Source organism: Mesoplodon densirostris, chromosome 1 (assembly GCF_025265405.1).
Source record: "Mesoplodon densirostris isolate mMesDen1 chromosome 1, mMesDen1 primary haplotype, whole genome shotgun sequence".
In the NCBI taxonomy this organism is placed as follows: Eukaryota; Metazoa; Chordata; class Mammalia; order Artiodactyla; family Ziphiidae; genus Mesoplodon; species Mesoplodon densirostris.
The window spans coordinates 170,655,280-170,672,548 of record NC_082661.1 but is presented as its reverse complement, the minus strand read 5'-3'; the positions used below and the strand labels follow the sequence as shown (position 1 = coordinate 170,672,548).

General features: G+C 50.2%; 1 protein-coding gene across 1 annotated transcript in view; it reads left to right on the top strand.

Moving 5' to 3' along the window:
- Positions 1-496: 496 nt before the first annotated feature.
- Positions 497-17,269, top strand: part of ANXA11 (annexin A11) — a 41,243-nt gene continuing 24,470 nt past the window's right edge. The window contains exon 1 of the mRNA XM_060111457.1: positions 497-682. The gene's annotated coding sequence lies outside the window, so the exon portion shown is untranslated. The remainder of the gene's footprint in view (positions 683-17,269) is intronic.

Below are 17,269 nucleotides of genomic sequence, written 5' to 3'. Positions count from 1 at the left end.
ACTGTTGATTTAACATTCTTGATGTTGACCTTGATCATCTGGCTAAGGTATTTGGTCTCGGTTTCTGCACTATAAAGCTACTCTCCCACCCCCATCTCCATTTCCATACTGTTATGTCACCTTTTTAACGTAGAGAGGGTCACCTTTTTAATGTACACAGTCACTAAGTAAGGTACACTGGGCTGGAGGGGGCTTGGGTAAATCCCCTCCACACGAGTGCGGCACAGGGCAGGACCGGTCGCGGTAGGTGGTGGGGAGAACGGGCTCCTCGCCTACCTCCAGGCGCCTGCTGTATCCTCCTCCCGCGATGGAAGGCCCTGCAGCTTCCTTCCCCTGCTCGGGGAGGATGCTCGCAGCCTGCGGCCCCAGCACGCCCTAACCTGGGGGCGGGGCCGCGCGCAGACCGCGCCCCTAGGGCCCGCCCCGCCGTGGCGCACGCGGCTCCGCCCCGGGGCGCGTTGGGGCGGCGCGAGAGGGGAGTTTTCCGCCCAGCCGCTCCTCCTCCAGACTCTCCCTGACTGCTGAGCAGCTCACGAGTGCCCAGCGAGCCCGGAGAGCGGGAGTGGGACATAACTCGAGGCTGGTCCGAGGTGCCGCGCCTGGGACGCCAGCAGAGAGAGCCGCTGCTGCCCGCGTCCCCGTTCGCCCCTCGCGGTCCCCCACCCCGGTTGCCAGTGGCTAGGTAAGTGAGGGTTCCCCGGCCTGCTGGGGGCAAGGGACGGGGCGGCGGCAGGGTTACGCGGCCCCCGCCGGAAGGCCCCGGACTGTTCCTCGCCCCCTCCCGGTCCGGCCCTGCGGCTTCCTGGTTACACGGCGTGTAACCGTAAGGGGGCGGGTGTCGGGCTGGTCCCGGACGGACTGAGTCGGCCTGGCTGCCCAGCTCGGTCAACGGTGGGGAGCCCTCCCTGTGGGGTGGGGGGTGCACAGGCGGGGCCCCCAGTGGCCAGGGCCACGTGATTGTGCTGCTCCGCCGGAGTCTGGGGCTCAGGGCCTGTGCCGGATTGGGACCGGGTGAACCTGCGACAAGAAGGCGACTGGCTGGTGTGGGGATGGCCGGTGGCCACGGCCCCTCAGACCCCGCTGAGTTCTCGGGAGTGTGTGTACCCTTCTGGGAAGGGCTTATGTTGAGGAGAGCTAGCAGAGGAGGCTGCCTTCAGGAACTTTCCTCCGGAACTGGAAAGACGGAAATTCTGCCAGTTGGAGTTGATTTGTAAGGCACTCTATTTGAGAGAATGCGGGATCTATCCCAGGTGCTGTGTTCACCTGTGTGTTTACCTTCTCTGCCTTTCCCCCATTTCAACCTTGAGCTACAGTTTCAGGGAGGGATTCTTGACTTACCTCCCGCTGGGCTCTACCCAGTCCCCTGAAGATTTAAAAAGGTAGAAACGCATCTGTTGGCTTAAAGGAGAGTTGTGCAGTTCATCAGCTTGAGACTTTGGGGAGGAGAAGCTAAGCTAGACAGTTCTAGCCCAAGCTGGGAACAGTTTGCCTGGCACATTTCTGTCCCTGCCCCTCTAATCAGTGACCTTTCTTCGGAGATTGGGTGTTTTAGGACAGACCTGGGGTATCTGGTAGCCCGCCGCTCTGTCTTCCCTCCCTGCCTTCACTTTGCTTCCTGCTGCTTTGACCTGGGCATGGAGTGGCCCTGTGAGGGGTGAGCCTCTGCCCTGCCCCACGGCAGGGACAAAAATTTACAGGGCAGTGCCAGGCTGAGTCCAGGAGCTGGACAGGTAGGGCGTGCTGTCTTGCTCACCCCCGCAGGCTCTCATTATGCTCCTCCATTCCTTCCTTGTTTCAGTCAGTTGTTGGGGATTCCAGGAGGATTAACAGGGCCCCTTCCCTCAAGGCACTCTTCATGCTACCAGGTGTTCCCTGACAGGAGAGGCCAGGTGAGGTGCCAGGGCTATTTGTTGCCCTGGCGTGGGGTGCTCACTACCTCGGGCTCCTGCATCGCTCCCGAATCTCGCCTCTTACTAGTCTCTATGGCTTCATTTCCTCATCTTTAAAGTGGAGGGTAATAATAATACCTACCTCACAGGGTTATTGTGAGGATTAAATGAGTTAATATACTTAACAACCATACAGCTCAGGCACTGATCTGAACAGGTGGTGACTGGTGCACCATACCCCTGTGTCCCAGGATAGACATAAAGCTTACAGCAGGGCCTGGCGCATGAGTAATCATCTGTAAGAGTCCACAGTAATAGTAACAATAGCTATCACTCCCTTCTTGCCCTGAAGGTCCGAGTTGAATTACTCTCCTTCTGACCTGTTCCTCTGTCTTAGCTCATGCTGTTCTGCCCTCCTTCCCCCAGTTCTGCCTGTTATTCACCACCCTCCAGGGAGCCATCCAGGTGCCTGGAGGAGGAAGGGACAAGACATGCTGTGAGCCCATGCAGCCCTCCTCCACTCCTTTGGCATCACTTCTCAAAACTCGCCTTGGAGTAATAATTATATGGCCACAAATCTTCTCTCTGCCCCGTCCTTTGTGTCTGGAGGGTGGGGGGGTATTTCTCACTCATCTCTTGGTCTCACAGCATCCAGAAGGGACCTTGCCGAATGTCGGTACTCAGTAGACATTAGCTAAGTGAAAGAGGCAGGCCAGGGAAGTAAGGTTTCCCTGTTCTTAAACTAGTTGACTTTGGAAGCTGCATTTGGATAGGCCAAAAAACCCCAACAACTTGGGAGAGTGAGATGGAAGTGAGTCCAGACTGAGAGGTGGGCCTAGGAACTGGCTGAGAGGCCAAGTGGGAGTCCCCTTGGACTCCTTTATGTCTCCAGGGCAAGGATGGTAGTCAGGGCTCATCCTGGACTGCTGCACCTAAGATCCATCAGTGATGCCTTGGCCACGTGATTTTGGGAGGATGGGTAGTTTGAGGTGGTAGGAGTGAGAATTGAGCCAGAATAGGTGAGTGTGGGTTTTTCTTGGGAATTCACTGGGGGTGGGGGGAAACCCTGTGTGGGCAGGAGGTGAATGTAGAAATGAAATCTGTGCCGAGTGCTGGATGTTCAGAGGACCCAGGGTCTTTGTGGAGCTCCCCTTCCTTGCTGCTCCTTCCTCTTCTCAGCTGCCGTCTTCTCCCTCCCACTAAGCCTGAAGCAGTCCCTGATACTTCTCCCATGGGGACCACTGGAGGAAGATTCTGTGTATAGGTGTATTTTACAATCACAGCCAAGCAGACAGACTCAGGTTTCTCTGAGTTTTTCTCCTCAGCACCCTGTGAGCCCATTGCCTGCAGAACATCAGGAATCTGAGGGCTACCTAAATAGAAAAGCTCTTAGGGGAAATGAAGAAACCAAAGTCTCCTCGTTGGGAATTTGCATTTTTAAAAGGAGTTATGAAATTCATGGCGCTTTCTAATAACCCTGAAACCATACCATATTAAGCCTACTGACCCTGAGCCCGGTACCCCATGAAATAAAGGTCTGATGTCACGTGGTGGTTTGTATTTGGGAGAATCCTGACAGTGCAGCATGAACAGTGACTTGAACCACAGCTGACTTTGCTCCTGATGTGAGAAAGTAACAGATGAGGCCAATGGAGGGGTGAGGAGACAGAGTTCTCATCCATGCTTGGTATCCTGGGACAAGCCACATAGCCACACAGAGTCCCAGAGTTCTGGGTGGTAAAATGCCTACCTCACGTGGTAGTTTGCACAATCTGGTGAGATGATGTTTGAAAAAGGGGTTTGAGATCAGTTAGGGGGTGGTAATGGCAGTGTTGATATCTTGGTTGTGTTCCTGCAGGGAATCTTGAAGCTGGGGGTGGAGTGTGCAGATGGCAGGTAGCTGACTCCTGGTTCTGTGATCTCTGAGTGTCTAGTCTTCCAGGGGCTTTTGCTCCTGAAGGTCCCACTGCCTTAGCAGAAAAAAAGGGGGAGGAATCATTCCTGAAACTGAGAGGGAAGTCAGGAGCCCCCAGCCTCTTACACCTGTAGCGTGGGGAGAGACTGGCTTAGAGGACAGTGTGAGGGACAGGGAGAAACTCAGAGGCTGATAACAGGGAGCCAGAGGGAGTATATGGCAGATTAAGCCTGGGGAGTGGCATCCCTGGGGGAAAAGGGTGTGTATGTGGGGGGCTGGTGATAGCAGACATCAGCTTGCTGTGTCCACCTAAAAGGTCATGCTATTTTAGGAAGCGGGTGACAAGGGATATTTCTATTGAACTCAGTGTTAGTGAGTATCCACTGTTTGCCTAGCACTGTGCTGGGAGCACAAAAGCAGAGGCCACCCCTACCCACCCTAGGTTGTCCCCTGCCTGTTCTGTAGTACAGATGTAAAATAATTTATTCAACCTTTCCCCCATTGCTGGGTATGGAGACAGTTGACTGTTTTTATAGTTTGAAATGGTGTTGGAGTAAACAATCTATAAAATCCTGTTTGGAATGTCACTGAATGTTTTATTTATAAGGAAGAATTCACATTTTTATGATATTAAGTTTTCCAAATCAGGGACAGGTTACAGGCCTTGTGATGTAGAATGTCTTCATTAGATATTAAGAATAGGATTCTAATTGGGTATGCTGGAGATATATATATATATATATATATATATATATATATATGTCATAAAATATGTGTCATATAATTTGGAAATTATTTGTAAATAATTTTTTTTATTCCTACTTTTTTTTTTCTGTTTGTTGGTCATTCATTTCAACCTTTATTGTTACTCATTTCTTTTTACTTCTGGCTTATTTTGTTACTCTACTTTTAATGTCTAAATTGGTTCATTTATTTTTAGTCTTTTATTTTAATTAAAAAAGTATATAAAGCTCAACATTTTCCTCCGGGTACAACTCTAGCCAGTGGGCCTTTGTATGAAATGCTCACCTTTCCATTGCTTTCTAGTACTCTGTAGATCAGTTTTGATCCAAGGATTTTTTAGAAGGCAGCGTCTTGAATTTTTGAGTAAGTTTTATGGGGGGTATGGTCATATTTTAATGTTGACTGCTAGTTTTATTGAGTGAATGTTCTCAGCAAAATCTCTTGTTGGACTGTATTAAGATTTTCTTTGTGGCCAGCTGCACAATAAATGTGAAAAGGTTTCATGGACGTGTACTCTCTGTGGGATACAGACTTCAGATATATCTGTGATCTTGAGGTTTGCCCTCTGCATCCCTGCTTATTGAATCTTTTTTTTGAGTCAAGCTCAACTTATATTTGTCTTGGATTTATGAATTTGGCATTCATGTTTGGTGTATACAGGTTTATCAAGCTTACCTTTGTGGATTGTACCTTTTGTCTTTTGTTGCTTATTCAATGCTTTTGGCCTTTGGCCTTAGGCCTTAAATTCTGTATTAACTCTTTTAGGAGCATATATCGCCAAGAATCTGGGAGAATTCCTTCTTCTTTCCAGTCCTAAAATTAGTAACTAAGTGCATTTTATAGGACAGTAAGTGAAAGGCTCAGAAATTTGGAGGCAGGTGTCAGTCAGGGAGGGGGTAAGCCACATCCTTTAGTTTCCACTCAGACTCATGCAGAGTAGGTAGTAATCAGGCTGCCCCTGCTTGCTTCTGAGTCAGGATTACTGTGAGCTCCCCCTCCTTGCCTGTCCCAGTGGCCCCCATGATAGCCAGGTTTTAGGAGGGATGGGTAAAAGGAGATCTGTCTGCAATGCCCAGGGATGGGCCTGAGTACCGCTCCTCTGCCTTTGTGTTTGGTTCCCCCACATCCCTTAGGTCCAAGGAGGTGGACGGCTGTGACTCGCAATTACATTTCCTTCCTCCTGAAGTGGCAAGACGTACTTTCTCTGTTCCCCAAGGGATATGACAAAACAGTACACAAAAATGTCCCAGGGCCAAATGTCAGGTATAAAGACTTGGGCCACAAGTTTTACACTCGTTTCTATGCTTGTGTTTTAAGTCACATAAACTATTTCAAGGGACTAGAATGGCCTAAACCCTGTTGTACCATGGATTCCTAGGGAGTAGTTTTCCAAGTCTTGTGTTTCCAGATGGCTGAGAAATGGTTGGAAATAACCCTCAGTTTGCAGAGGCAGGATTATTGGAAAGTCCTCGACATGTTTTTAATATTAATATTTCCACTTCTGGTTTTTCTTTGTGTTTACCTACTATGTCTTTGCCTTAATTTTTTTTTTTTTTTTTGCGGTATGCGGGCCTCTCACTGTTGTGGCCTCCCCCGTTGCGGAGCACAGGCTCCGGACGCGCAGGCTCCGGACGCGCAGGCTCAGCGGCCATGGCTCACGGGCCCAGCCGCTCCGCGGCATATGGGATCCTCCCAGACCGGGGCACGAACCCGTATCCCCTGCATCGGCAGGCGGACTCTCAACCACTTGCGCCACCAGGGAGGCCCTTTGCCTTAATTTTTAACTTTTCTTTCTCATTTAAAAAAAAAAGTGTTTCTCTTGTAATCAGCATGTGACTGGGGTTGGGGGACATGGCAGAAGGCAGTGATAATAGCAACAAACTGAATTTGGTCATTTCTGTCTTTGGTAGAGAATTCAGACTGTTTGCATACCAGATAGTCTTGATTTTATTTCTTGTGTCTTGTTTTCTGTTTATTATTTACTATACTTGGATGTTGTTTCTTTCCTGATTTCTGCTGTCTGGGTTAAGTTTCTCATCATTCCTCTTCCTTCCTCTTCCCCACCCACTTGCATTAGGATTCAGGTTTGGCCATGATTTAAGAGAGGAGTTTCTCTATCTCCAGAAATTGGAGTCCAGAGTTAATAAGTGTCTGTTCCATGAGGTTGTCCAGGCACGAGGCTCCTTATGAAAAGTTGCTCCCAGCATTCTCCAGGGCTTTGGTTTTCAACCTTGAGCATGTTTAAGAATAACTGGGAAGGTTTGTTAAAACACAGATTCCTGGGCCCCACCCCTAAAGGTTCTGATTTAGGGGGTCTATGGTGAGGCCCGAGAAATTTCCTTTCTGACAGGCACCCAGGTTGTGCTGATGCGGCCAGTCTGGGGACCACACTTGGGCAGTGCTGCTCTGGGTGCTTCCCTTACCTGCGAGGCCCAGGACAGCTGACTCCCTGACAGGGCCCTGCCTTGCTGCCAGGGAGGCTTGGAAACGTAGTCCTTATTTGGGACTGCCACGTGCCAGGCTGCAGGTAGTGCATGGAAGCAAGAGGGGGCAGATGGTTGAGGGGGGCGACGACTGAAGTTTCTGGAACACCACCCACTGGTGTCCTCAGTCTGAAACTACTCCTGTGCTTGTCGGTTTTGCCACTGGCTAGGCCAGCCTTCCTCGGGTTAGGAAGTAGGAATGGTATCTTGTGACAGGGCAAGCCCAGCAGGCAGTGCAGGGGGTGGCAGCCTCCGATCCTGAGGGCTGGTGACTAAACAGGCAAGTTGCTGCTGCTACTTTGCTCATGCTCTGAGGGTCTCGCTGCTTCCAGGCCATTCCCAACAGTCAGGTCTGGCAGCCATTCGTTCTGCCGCTTGGAGTCACCTCCTGATCTTAGAGGCCCCTCGGGATGCGGGGGCGGGTGTCTCTCCAAGACCCAACTTTGGGATGGAGAGAGTCTTACTGTGCTTCCTTCTCCCGACTTACCTTCATCAACTCCAGGTGTGACACATCAGTGTCTATTTCTGGGAGAGCTTGGGGACAGAGGCCATTTGAACCCTGAACTGAGTTGAGCTGTTGGTCAGCGCGGCTCCTGATACCCTGGAAAGATCAAAACGAGTGGCTGCCAACCCCTGCTCTCTGCTCTTGTTAACTCATGGCAGTGAACCTGGGGAGAAGCAGTGTCACAGAGGCGTCCCTGGGCAGAGGATGCTTTCTCTGTGGCTTGACGATATGGGGCTGTATTAGGAGGCAGCAGAGTCATTCTCATTCTGTCTTCCCCGGGGTAGCCTTTACATTTCCAAGTCCATTCTCCAGCCCAGGAAGGTGGAATGGCGCCCAGAAGCCTGAGTGGAGGGGAGCCAGCCTGGGCCGCGATGCATCGGCCGGGAGGTCGAGAAACATGATTTGAGTCTTTGTCCTGTCCCAGCCGATCCTGAGAGCCCAGGCGGGCCTTGATCTCTAGGCCTCGGCTCCCACCTCAGTAAAACAAGCTGGTTGAGTCAAAGAATCTCCTGAAGGCCCCTTCCAGCCCTGATATCGTAGGATTCCTGTGTAATCCAAATGCCAGCACGCTGGGAATTGGCTTTATTTTTTTTATTTTTTAAAAATAATTTTTATGTATTTTATTTATTTATTATTTTTGGCTGCATTGGATCTTCGTTTTTGCGCGCAGGCTTTCTCTAGTTGCAGCGAGCGGGGGCTACTCCTCGTTGCGGTGCGCGGGCTTCCCACCGCGGTGGCTTCTCTTGTTGCAGAGCACGGGCTCTAGGAGCGTAGGCTTCAGTAGTTGTGGCATGCGGGCTCCGTAGTTGTGGCTTGCGGGGTCTAGAGCTCAGGCTCAGTAGTTGTGGCGCATAGGCTTAGTTGCTCCGCGGCATGTGGCATCTTCCCGGACCAGGCCTCAAACCCGTGTCCCCTGCATTGGCAGGCGGATTCTTAACCACTGCACCACCAAGGAAGGCCTGGCTTTATTTCTAAGATGTGTCTTTCTGAGCCTGCTTGCTCAAGTTCAACCCCTTGGTCAGGCCTGGACACTGGTCCGTGGCCACTTTCCAGCCTGCTTTGCCCGGAGCTTCTCCAGGCTGGGCCGCCCCGGGTGCCAGCCCTCGGAGGGCAGAGTCTGAGGCACTGTCTGGCTAATGATTGACATGGGCTCCAGCTATTCCTGATTCATGGGTGTGGGTGAGGAGTTGAATGTTTAACAGCACTTTCTGTGGGCTTTTTGTTCAGTGCCTGGGAAAGGACTGTCAGGGTTGGTGGAATGCGGCCTTGGGGCTCCCTGGCTTGCTCCTGGGGCCTGATGGCATCTGTGACCCACACCTCAGAGATGAGGCAGTGCCCCAGCAGAGTCAGGGATGTTCATACGCCCTCTCACATAACTTGAGGTTCTACCTTGTCGTGGGAGGGAGAAAGGGAGTATCTTAGATCAGTCCTTTCTGCCCCCAGAATTCCTGGACCCTCTGTACCAGAAGCTCTGACCGAAGAGGTCATTGGGACAGGTGCCACCAGGGTGTGAAAGAGATGAATCAGGGTACACTGGTGTCCTGTTGGTGTGTGTCAGGGACCTTGCTGTGCCCTGCCCCATACTGTCCAGTGGAGGAGGAGAGGAGAGGCCTGTCCTATAGCCCGGGCACTGACTTTCTCACTGGGAGGCCTAGAAAAAGTAATTCTGCCTCGGGCACTAGTCTGGTGTGTGATCCTTGCTTGTCAAAAATTATCCCTGAGCCTTAGTTCCCTTGAGGTGATAATACCTCTCTTGCAGGATCGTTTCTAAGGTTAATGAGGTGATATATAATGAGGTAATATATGTATTAATACCTGTCATAGGTACTGGAAAAGGGGGAGTATTATTAGAGCACTAAGAAGACATAGAAAACATTTTAGGCCAAGTGCTGGTAAGTTCCAGAAAGGGAGATCATCGTTGTGGGTGGAGAGATCAGGGTGGGCTTCCTGAAAGAAGCGGGGCTCCATCTGGCTTAAAGGAAAGCCAGAATTGACTTAGGCTTAAGGAAGGCACAAAGGAGACAGGAGGACAGACCAGGTAGAGGGACTGTTTGAGCAGAAGTTCTGAAGATGGAAAGTGCTGAGGTATTGGCTTGACTGAGCTACAGACATGCATTTCCTGCATTCTTCCCATCACACGGAGACCTCCAGGGACCTTCCATTTTCTTGCCATGGCACAGCCCAGGGCGGGTTGGCAGGCTTTAGCATCCCACCTGCACAGTGATCAGCCCCACCTGAGATCTGAAAGAGCATCTTCTCCTCCAGTGTGATCTGCAGATTCTGACGGGGTTTTCTTTTCAGCTTCCAGTTGAACAAGACTGGCTGGGGACTTGGTCACCATCAGAAGAGCAGCCCTTGATAAGTGCTATTTGAAGGAGAGGTTTCCTGGGGGCTTCTAGGAGCTGGAGTATATACTGTCTCAGGTCTTCTAGGTTTGAAGGGACTGACTGGGCCTTTCCAAAGGCATTTGAACAGGCCCCAGGACTGTAGAGGCCCAGGGACTCCCTGCTGCCTTTAGGTCTTTAGTCTTGTGCACCATCCCTCTCCCCATCTCTTACCTGGCAAGGCCCTGGATAAACATTTGTTCCTTTCATTACAAATATGGGTACCTGCAGGGACAGCCCTGGTGGGGACAGTGGGCAGCCGAAACAGGCATCCTGGATGAAGGGGCAGCTGCTGCAGCCCTAGCTGTGTGCCACCACGTGGGAATGTAGGACCCTTGTTGCCAGGTTTCCTGTTTTTCCATTTAAAACAAAATTTAAGTTGGAGAGTCTATTTTGTGGCCTCACCCCTCCCCTCCCCACAACAAAATAAATGTTTGTGAACTACAAAACCTCCAGGGAGCCCCAGGTCCTGGGCAGCACAAATTGACAACCACGGATCCCTCGTAGGCTCACTCGTTTGTTTAACAGATGAGGGAGAGATGCCCGGGGGAGCCTTGGGTTTGCCAAGGCCCACCCATCAGAGAGAAGCCGCTTTCCTAGACACCACGCCTCCCACCTCTCCTCCCTCCTCTCCTCCCTCCTCTCTGCTCTCAGAGCCCTTTCCTGATTCTCAGCCGTATCCATTCTGCCTGGGAGAGGCTCTTAAACATTTTGTGGGTATTTTCCTGTGATTGCTCTTTTGTGTTTATCTCCCCAGCTAGAGGGAAAGCCTGGTGCAGGTCAGAACTTTTGTTTTTCCCTCCTGTGCTCCGGGAAGTCTAGCCCAGCACTGGGTGTCTCTCTGAGCCCAGAGGTGGAACTAGTGTGAAGCTGATGAAACTTAACCTTCAGGTTCAAGCCCCCCCCACCCCCCAGTCACTTGCGTGTGGCCTTTGCAAGGCTGTGGGAGAGGCCCTGGCAGTGAATTCACAAAGTCATATGGTTTTGTAGAATTTGCAAGAAAGTGTTCTGCATCCAGGGTCTTAAAAGGGCCCCTAAAATTATATAGGCTTCAGGCTCAACAAAACCTGAACCTCCCTCTGAAGGTGCTGTGAAAACTCCCCAATTGGCTTGGGTCCTGCCTTTTGGACAGTGGGCCCTTGGCTTGGGAGCAGGAAGTGGGCGGGTCCTGAGCCAGCCCTGGGAGGATCTTGCTGTGTCACCTTGGCCTGTCACTTCCACCTTCTGGTTGTCAGTTTCTCCACTTGTGAAATAGGAGCCGAGGTCGGGTGGGCGGGAATGAACTGAGTCATCTCTAGGGCAGAATGATCTCTGGTGTCCCAGTTGCTTGGTTTTGGCTGGCTGGGTGTGATTGCCCCACCAACCGGAACATCACACTGCCCACCTTTTCCCTCCCAAGAGCATTTGCATTGCTGGCTGGGTGTGCCTGGCCGGCCATAGGGAACCCACTCACAAGCCCTGGGTCTCACCATGGTGACTTTGTTGACTGATAATAATACAAGCAAGCAAAGCTTTACTGAGTGAGCTCTTATTTCCAGACACGTAGGAGACGTGAGCACCTGGTCCCTCCCTTCTCGGTGGAATGGTTTTTTCTGTGGTCTTCGTTTATTGCTTCTCTTGCTGACTGAGATAGACTTGTGCACTGGTCTCTTATACAAAGAGAGGCTTTTCAAAGAGGATACCATGGAAAGATCCGGAGGGAAGGAGAGAAGCGGTGGTCACTGTATGTACTTGCTTTCTATTGCTGCTGTAGCAAATTATCCATATTTAGTGGCTTAAAACCACACAGCTTTTTTTTTTTAATACCATTTTAACCATTTTTCGGTCTGCGGTTTGGTGGCATTAAGTACATTCATATTATTGTGTAACTGTCACACCATCCATCTCCAGAGCTTTTTATCTTCCCAAACTGAAACTGTGTCCCCATTAAACACTAACCCCCCACTCCACTCTGCCCTCCCCCTGGCCCTCAGCACCACCATTCTATTTTCTGTCTATGAATCGGACTACTCCAGGTGCCTCATAGAAGTGGACTCGTAGAGTATTTATCGTTTGACTGGCTTATTTCACTCAGCATAATGACCTCAAGATTCATCCATATTCTAGCCTGTGTCAGAGTTTCCTTCCTTTTTAAGGCCAAATACTCTTCTGTTATGTATATACTGCATTTTGCTTATCCATTCATCTGTTGATGGACATTTGGGTTGTTTCCACATTTTGGCCGCTGTGAATAATAACTTCTGTGAACACTGGTGTACCAATATGTTTGGGTCCTGCTTTCAGTTCTTTTGGGTACATATGCAGAAGTGGAATTGCTAGGTCATAGGTTTAATTTTTTGAGGAACTGCCCTACTGTTTGCGGCTGCCCCATTTTAGCACACGACTTTACCGTCATATGGTTTTGTCTCACGGGTCTCCTGGTGTTTGTTGGCAGGGTTATATCTGTTCTGGAAGCTCTAGAGGAGAATCCGTTTCCTTGTCTTTTCTAGCTTCTAGAGGCCGTCTGCATTCTTTGGCTCCTGGCGCCCTTCGTGCATGGATGGAATCCCTCTCAAGCTTTTTATCTCTTTCTTTTCATCTTTATTTCTCCTCATCCTTTCCTTTCATCCTTAACATAGCAAGGAAAGGACTCATGGGTCCACCTGGATAATCTAGGATATACTCCCCATCTCAAGGTTGGTAACCTTGATCACATCTGCAAAGCCCCTTTGTCATGTAGGGCAACATAGTCACCAGTTCTGGGGGATCAGAGTGCAGACTGTCTGTTGGGAATATTTTTGACAGACCTACAAGGAACCTGATGGTGCCTTGATCGTTGGCTTTGAAAAGCCCTCCCCTCTCCCCTTTCCCTTTCTCAAAATTGTCTTGAAGCACCCATGACCGTAACGACTGGTTAGGTACTGCCCTCATTGTGTGGGCTAGACACCTGGTAGACACTGAATAAGTTTGGGTGTCTGTCTGGGATCTTTGATGACCCTTTTTCCCCTCTCCAAACATCAGAGCCTGTCCTCTTTGACCACTTGGGAGGGTACAACACTGGCTGAATTGGTCACAGAGTGGAGAAAACTCTCCCTATATTACAAAGGTCTTCCCTGTTCTTACTTCGTTCAGTCCTCACAGTAACTTCAAGGTAGGTGGGCAGACAGCTTGGAGGTTCAGAGAGGTTAAGTTGTCCTGTGAATGTCACACAGCAAGTGGTGAAGTTAGGACCCAGACCCTACCTACCAAGCTAATGCTCCTTAGGGAGTAAGTTAAAATTAACTGAGCACCTACTCTATGCTAATAAGCTACATGATGGATGGCTTTATATGCGTGTATCGGTGCATCAGACCCTCACCACCACACAGTAAGATGAATGTACTTTCCCCACTTTTAAGGAGAAAGGCTCAAAGAGGTTAAGCAACCTGCCCAAGGTCAAACGGCCAGCAAGTGGTAGAGCTAGAATTGGAACCATTGTCATTGGACCCTGTGTTTCTCCCTGGTTGCCCTGCAGCAGTGTTAGAAGATTCTATCAAGGCTGTATGGGCCATGGATAAAATTCATACGACAGAGCTCTTGATGGGGGAGCGTCGGTTGTGCAAAGATGGGGGCACTGGTTTAGAGTGTGGGAAAGAGAGTAATTGGAGGTGGTAGAAGATCCTACAGAGGACCTGGGATTGGATGTTATGAGACCCAGTGTCGGTGATGCTTAGGCTGTGTAACCTGGATGAGCCACCCAGCCTCCCCTTCCCCACCCAGACGAGGGAGGGGTTCAGAGAAGGAGCTCCCCAAGTTCCTTTCCAGCTGAGCTTCTGACGGGTTCATTGTGCAGACAGTACCTGCCACCGAGCTTGGAGTGAGGTGCACCCCTGTGGGCCCAGGCGATCCTGGAGGAACAGCGCTTGGGTTGCAATTTGTAGGAAATGGAGGGACTCGAGCGCTAAGTCTGGGACAGCCAGGAGGCCTCTAGTACTCTGGGACTTGTGCTTGATTTACATCCGCTAGTCCTGAGGAGCGCCTTCTGATCAGGTGGTGTCATTGCCAGCAGCTTCCCCATGCGGAAGTGGTGAAACTGACAGACACAGACCTGCCTCCCCCAGCCTGAGCTGCACTTAGAAACAAACCACGGTTTCCGTATTTGGGGAAGGGGAAAGGGGTATTTGGGGAAGGGGGTATTTCCTTAGGTCCTGGCCACACCTTGGACTTAGGTGGGGGGATTTTTCTTTCACTGCCACTGCGTCTGTCACAAGAACCTTGGCGACTACAAGGACCGCAGCCTGAGCCCCCGTCATGTCCTGGGCCTGGTTGTCAGCCAGATACTGACCACCATACCTGGGTTCACCTGCTTCCTCTGTGGCCGCTTTCGACTCCTCAGAAATCCTGAATCGGGGTTGGCATTTGGCTAAGCGTTGGCTCTTCTGGAAGCCTGTTTGGTATGGGCACCTGTCACAGGGGACTCTCCCGATGAGCTGGAGTGACTCAGGTTTGCCAGGGCTGTGCCGTGGAGGAGTTAGTAGAGAGACCTCCTGTGAATCTCCCTGTCTGCCTGCAGGTACTTTTCCATGAAAGTGTTCCCTCCTGCCTCGCTCCCTCCTCACTCCTTCGCAATTCCCACGACCTGGTCTGGAAAGGCAACTGAGAGCAGAGAAAATGGTTTCTGTCAGGGCCGGGCCCAGAGTGGACATGCTGACAGCAGGCTCCTGGGTGCTGGCAGGGCTGGAGCTTTGTGCAGGCTGAGGCCCTGCTCCCGGGCAGGTTTCTTTTCCAAAGGCCTTTGCAAAGGTGCTTCCTCCTCCATCCCTCCCACCCCCTTTTTTTCCTGGAGCTTGGACCAAGCCTCCAGGGTACCCAGGCCTGCAGCAGGGATGGAAAGAAAACATTGCCAGTTTCCTGTTGGTGGTTTCTCCTCGGGGAGATTGGAAAATCCAACACAGCCATTCCCATCCAGGATCTGCTGCTGCACTGGGCTTGGTGTGGGAGAAGGAACCAGCTGACTTTACTGCTCCTGTCCTCTGCCCTTCTTCACACTGTTCTGACCCCCAGCTCTCCACCCTGTCCCCTCCCTGCTCCCACATTTCTCATCCTGTGTATTATCAAATGGCCCAGGGCCCTCTGGGACCCTCTAATCCTGTTTGCTATTTTATGTTGGGGAAACTGATACAATGAAAGGTTAAATGATATCATGAGAACATATTTGATGTTAAACTATTACTATCTACATTGAACAGATGTGGAAAACTGAAGCCCAGAAAGATTAAATAACCTGCCCAAGACCACACACCTCTTAGGGAGCAGAACTGGGATTTGAACCTGGGCCGTCTGGCTTCAGAGTTCATGTTCCTCCCACCACCCTAGACTGCCTTTAGTGAAATACTCGGGATCACGGTGAAACCTGGTGTCCTGCTTCCTAATTCTGTTGTATTCCATCAACCAGTGTTTTTAAAGTTTTGGTCTTTGAAATACTAGTGTCTGGGGCCGGTGGGCTCTGTGAGGAAATATAGCGTAGGGGTAAAAGTCCTGAGCTTTGGAGCCTGACTGCTTGGGTTTGAATCCTGGCTTACCATTTACTGGCCATAACGTAGGGCAACTTGTATAATCTCTCCATACCTCAGTTTTCTTATCTCTAATACAGAGATCATAATCTTAGTATTTGTCTTATAGAGTTGTTGTAAAGTTCTATTCCATGTATAGCACTTAACACAGTGCCTAGTACGTAATAAGTATTCGATAAATGTTAACTATTATTATTGCCTAGTAAGTTTGGGAAATTGAGGGAAAAAGTTAAGCAGGCACCTTTGTTACAGGACTTCTCAGAGCCTTTATTATGCTATTAAGTATTGGCACTTTTCCGGAAGGGGATGTAGTAGGCAGCATTTTCCAAAGTTTTTGGACAACTAATCTCTTTCTCTCTTTTAACTGGGCACCTGGTAAATTCTCAACTCATAAGATGTAAGTTGGTGTTGGGGAACACAGTTCAGGAAGCACTGAGCTCTACATCATGCTGCCTGTTTTTGCTTGGCAAGGCTGAGCTGGAGAAGGGAGTCCAGGCTAGGCCTGAGCACGACTTTGAAGGACTGTGTGTGGCAGAGCTTGGGCTGTGCCAGGCTTCTCTCCTCCTGTCCCTGTAGGTATGGGGAGAGGGAGGTGGTGGGAGCCGAGGCACCTGAGGGTTTCTAGAACCTCCTGGCCATGAGGAATGTCCTTGGCTGACCACAGTTCAAAGCAGTCATTGCACTGTCCTTGGAGGAGGGGTCTTAAAGTAGGTCACCAATGGCAGGACCGGTTGGGACCACCAAACAAGCCAGCCCAGCCCAGGTTGAAATGGTCACAGGTTTTGCAGTATGACCCTCTTAGGGAAAAGCAGGCAGGCTTTGCTCCCAGCAGGCTGAGTTCAACCTTGGACCCTCTCCCCATGTGTTTGTGACTTGAGTAAGCGGTGTCCCTGGCATATTTTGGCTCCAAAACCAAGGTGGTTAGAAACTAGATAATCTTCAAGTTTCCTTCCAGCGTAGGCATTTAGGAAGTCTGTAAATCTAGGATTGGGGTGAAAACCTGAAGAGGTGTCCTCTTCAGGAGTCCTAAAATCCAACTAGGAAGAGCCCCAAGAGGTGAAGCTCCCTGTCACACCCTAGGTCTGGGGAGGTGAGGGCCTGGCTCCAGGTCACTGGTCGGGGCCCTTTTCCATATTAACATTCTTGGAACTGACTACCTTAAATAGTCTTGCTTTGGGCCCCATTCGCACCCTGCTCTGGGTTGTTGCCTCCCAGCAGTGACCCTGGAGAGATGGGCCGTGTATGGCGGTCAGGAGCTGCTCAGACCGGCTCAGGGCTGGCTAACCCTTCATCTCCCAGCAGCCAGGTACTGGAGGTGGGCCAGGAAGGCATGTGGCTGACCGGTTACACCTTAGCCTGCCCAAACCTAGCTTTGTACTGGAGCAAGGAGAGTTTGCAGATAAGCAAATTTCTTCCTTGTTTTTTTAAAAATTATACATATATGTATACACGAACATACATAAACTGTATATATATACATACATATATGCATTTACATTTGTGTGTATGTGTGTGTGTGTTTTGTCTTGAATTATACTTTGGAAACTGCTCAGTGGTGACCTTTGAGTAGGGGATTAGAGGGGAGAATGAATTTTGTTTCTTTGTGCCTTTCTGTTCCATTTGAATTTCCCTACAATGTGTTTGTATTCCTTTTATTTTTTATTTTTAAATGTGATTTATTTTTTAGAGCAGCTCTAAAAAATAAATCAGTTCACAGCACCAGCTGTTCAGCAGTTGAATCAGCAGTTCACAGCACCACCTCCGCCACTATCATCACCCCACATCAGAGTTACAATTGATGAACCTATATTGACACAG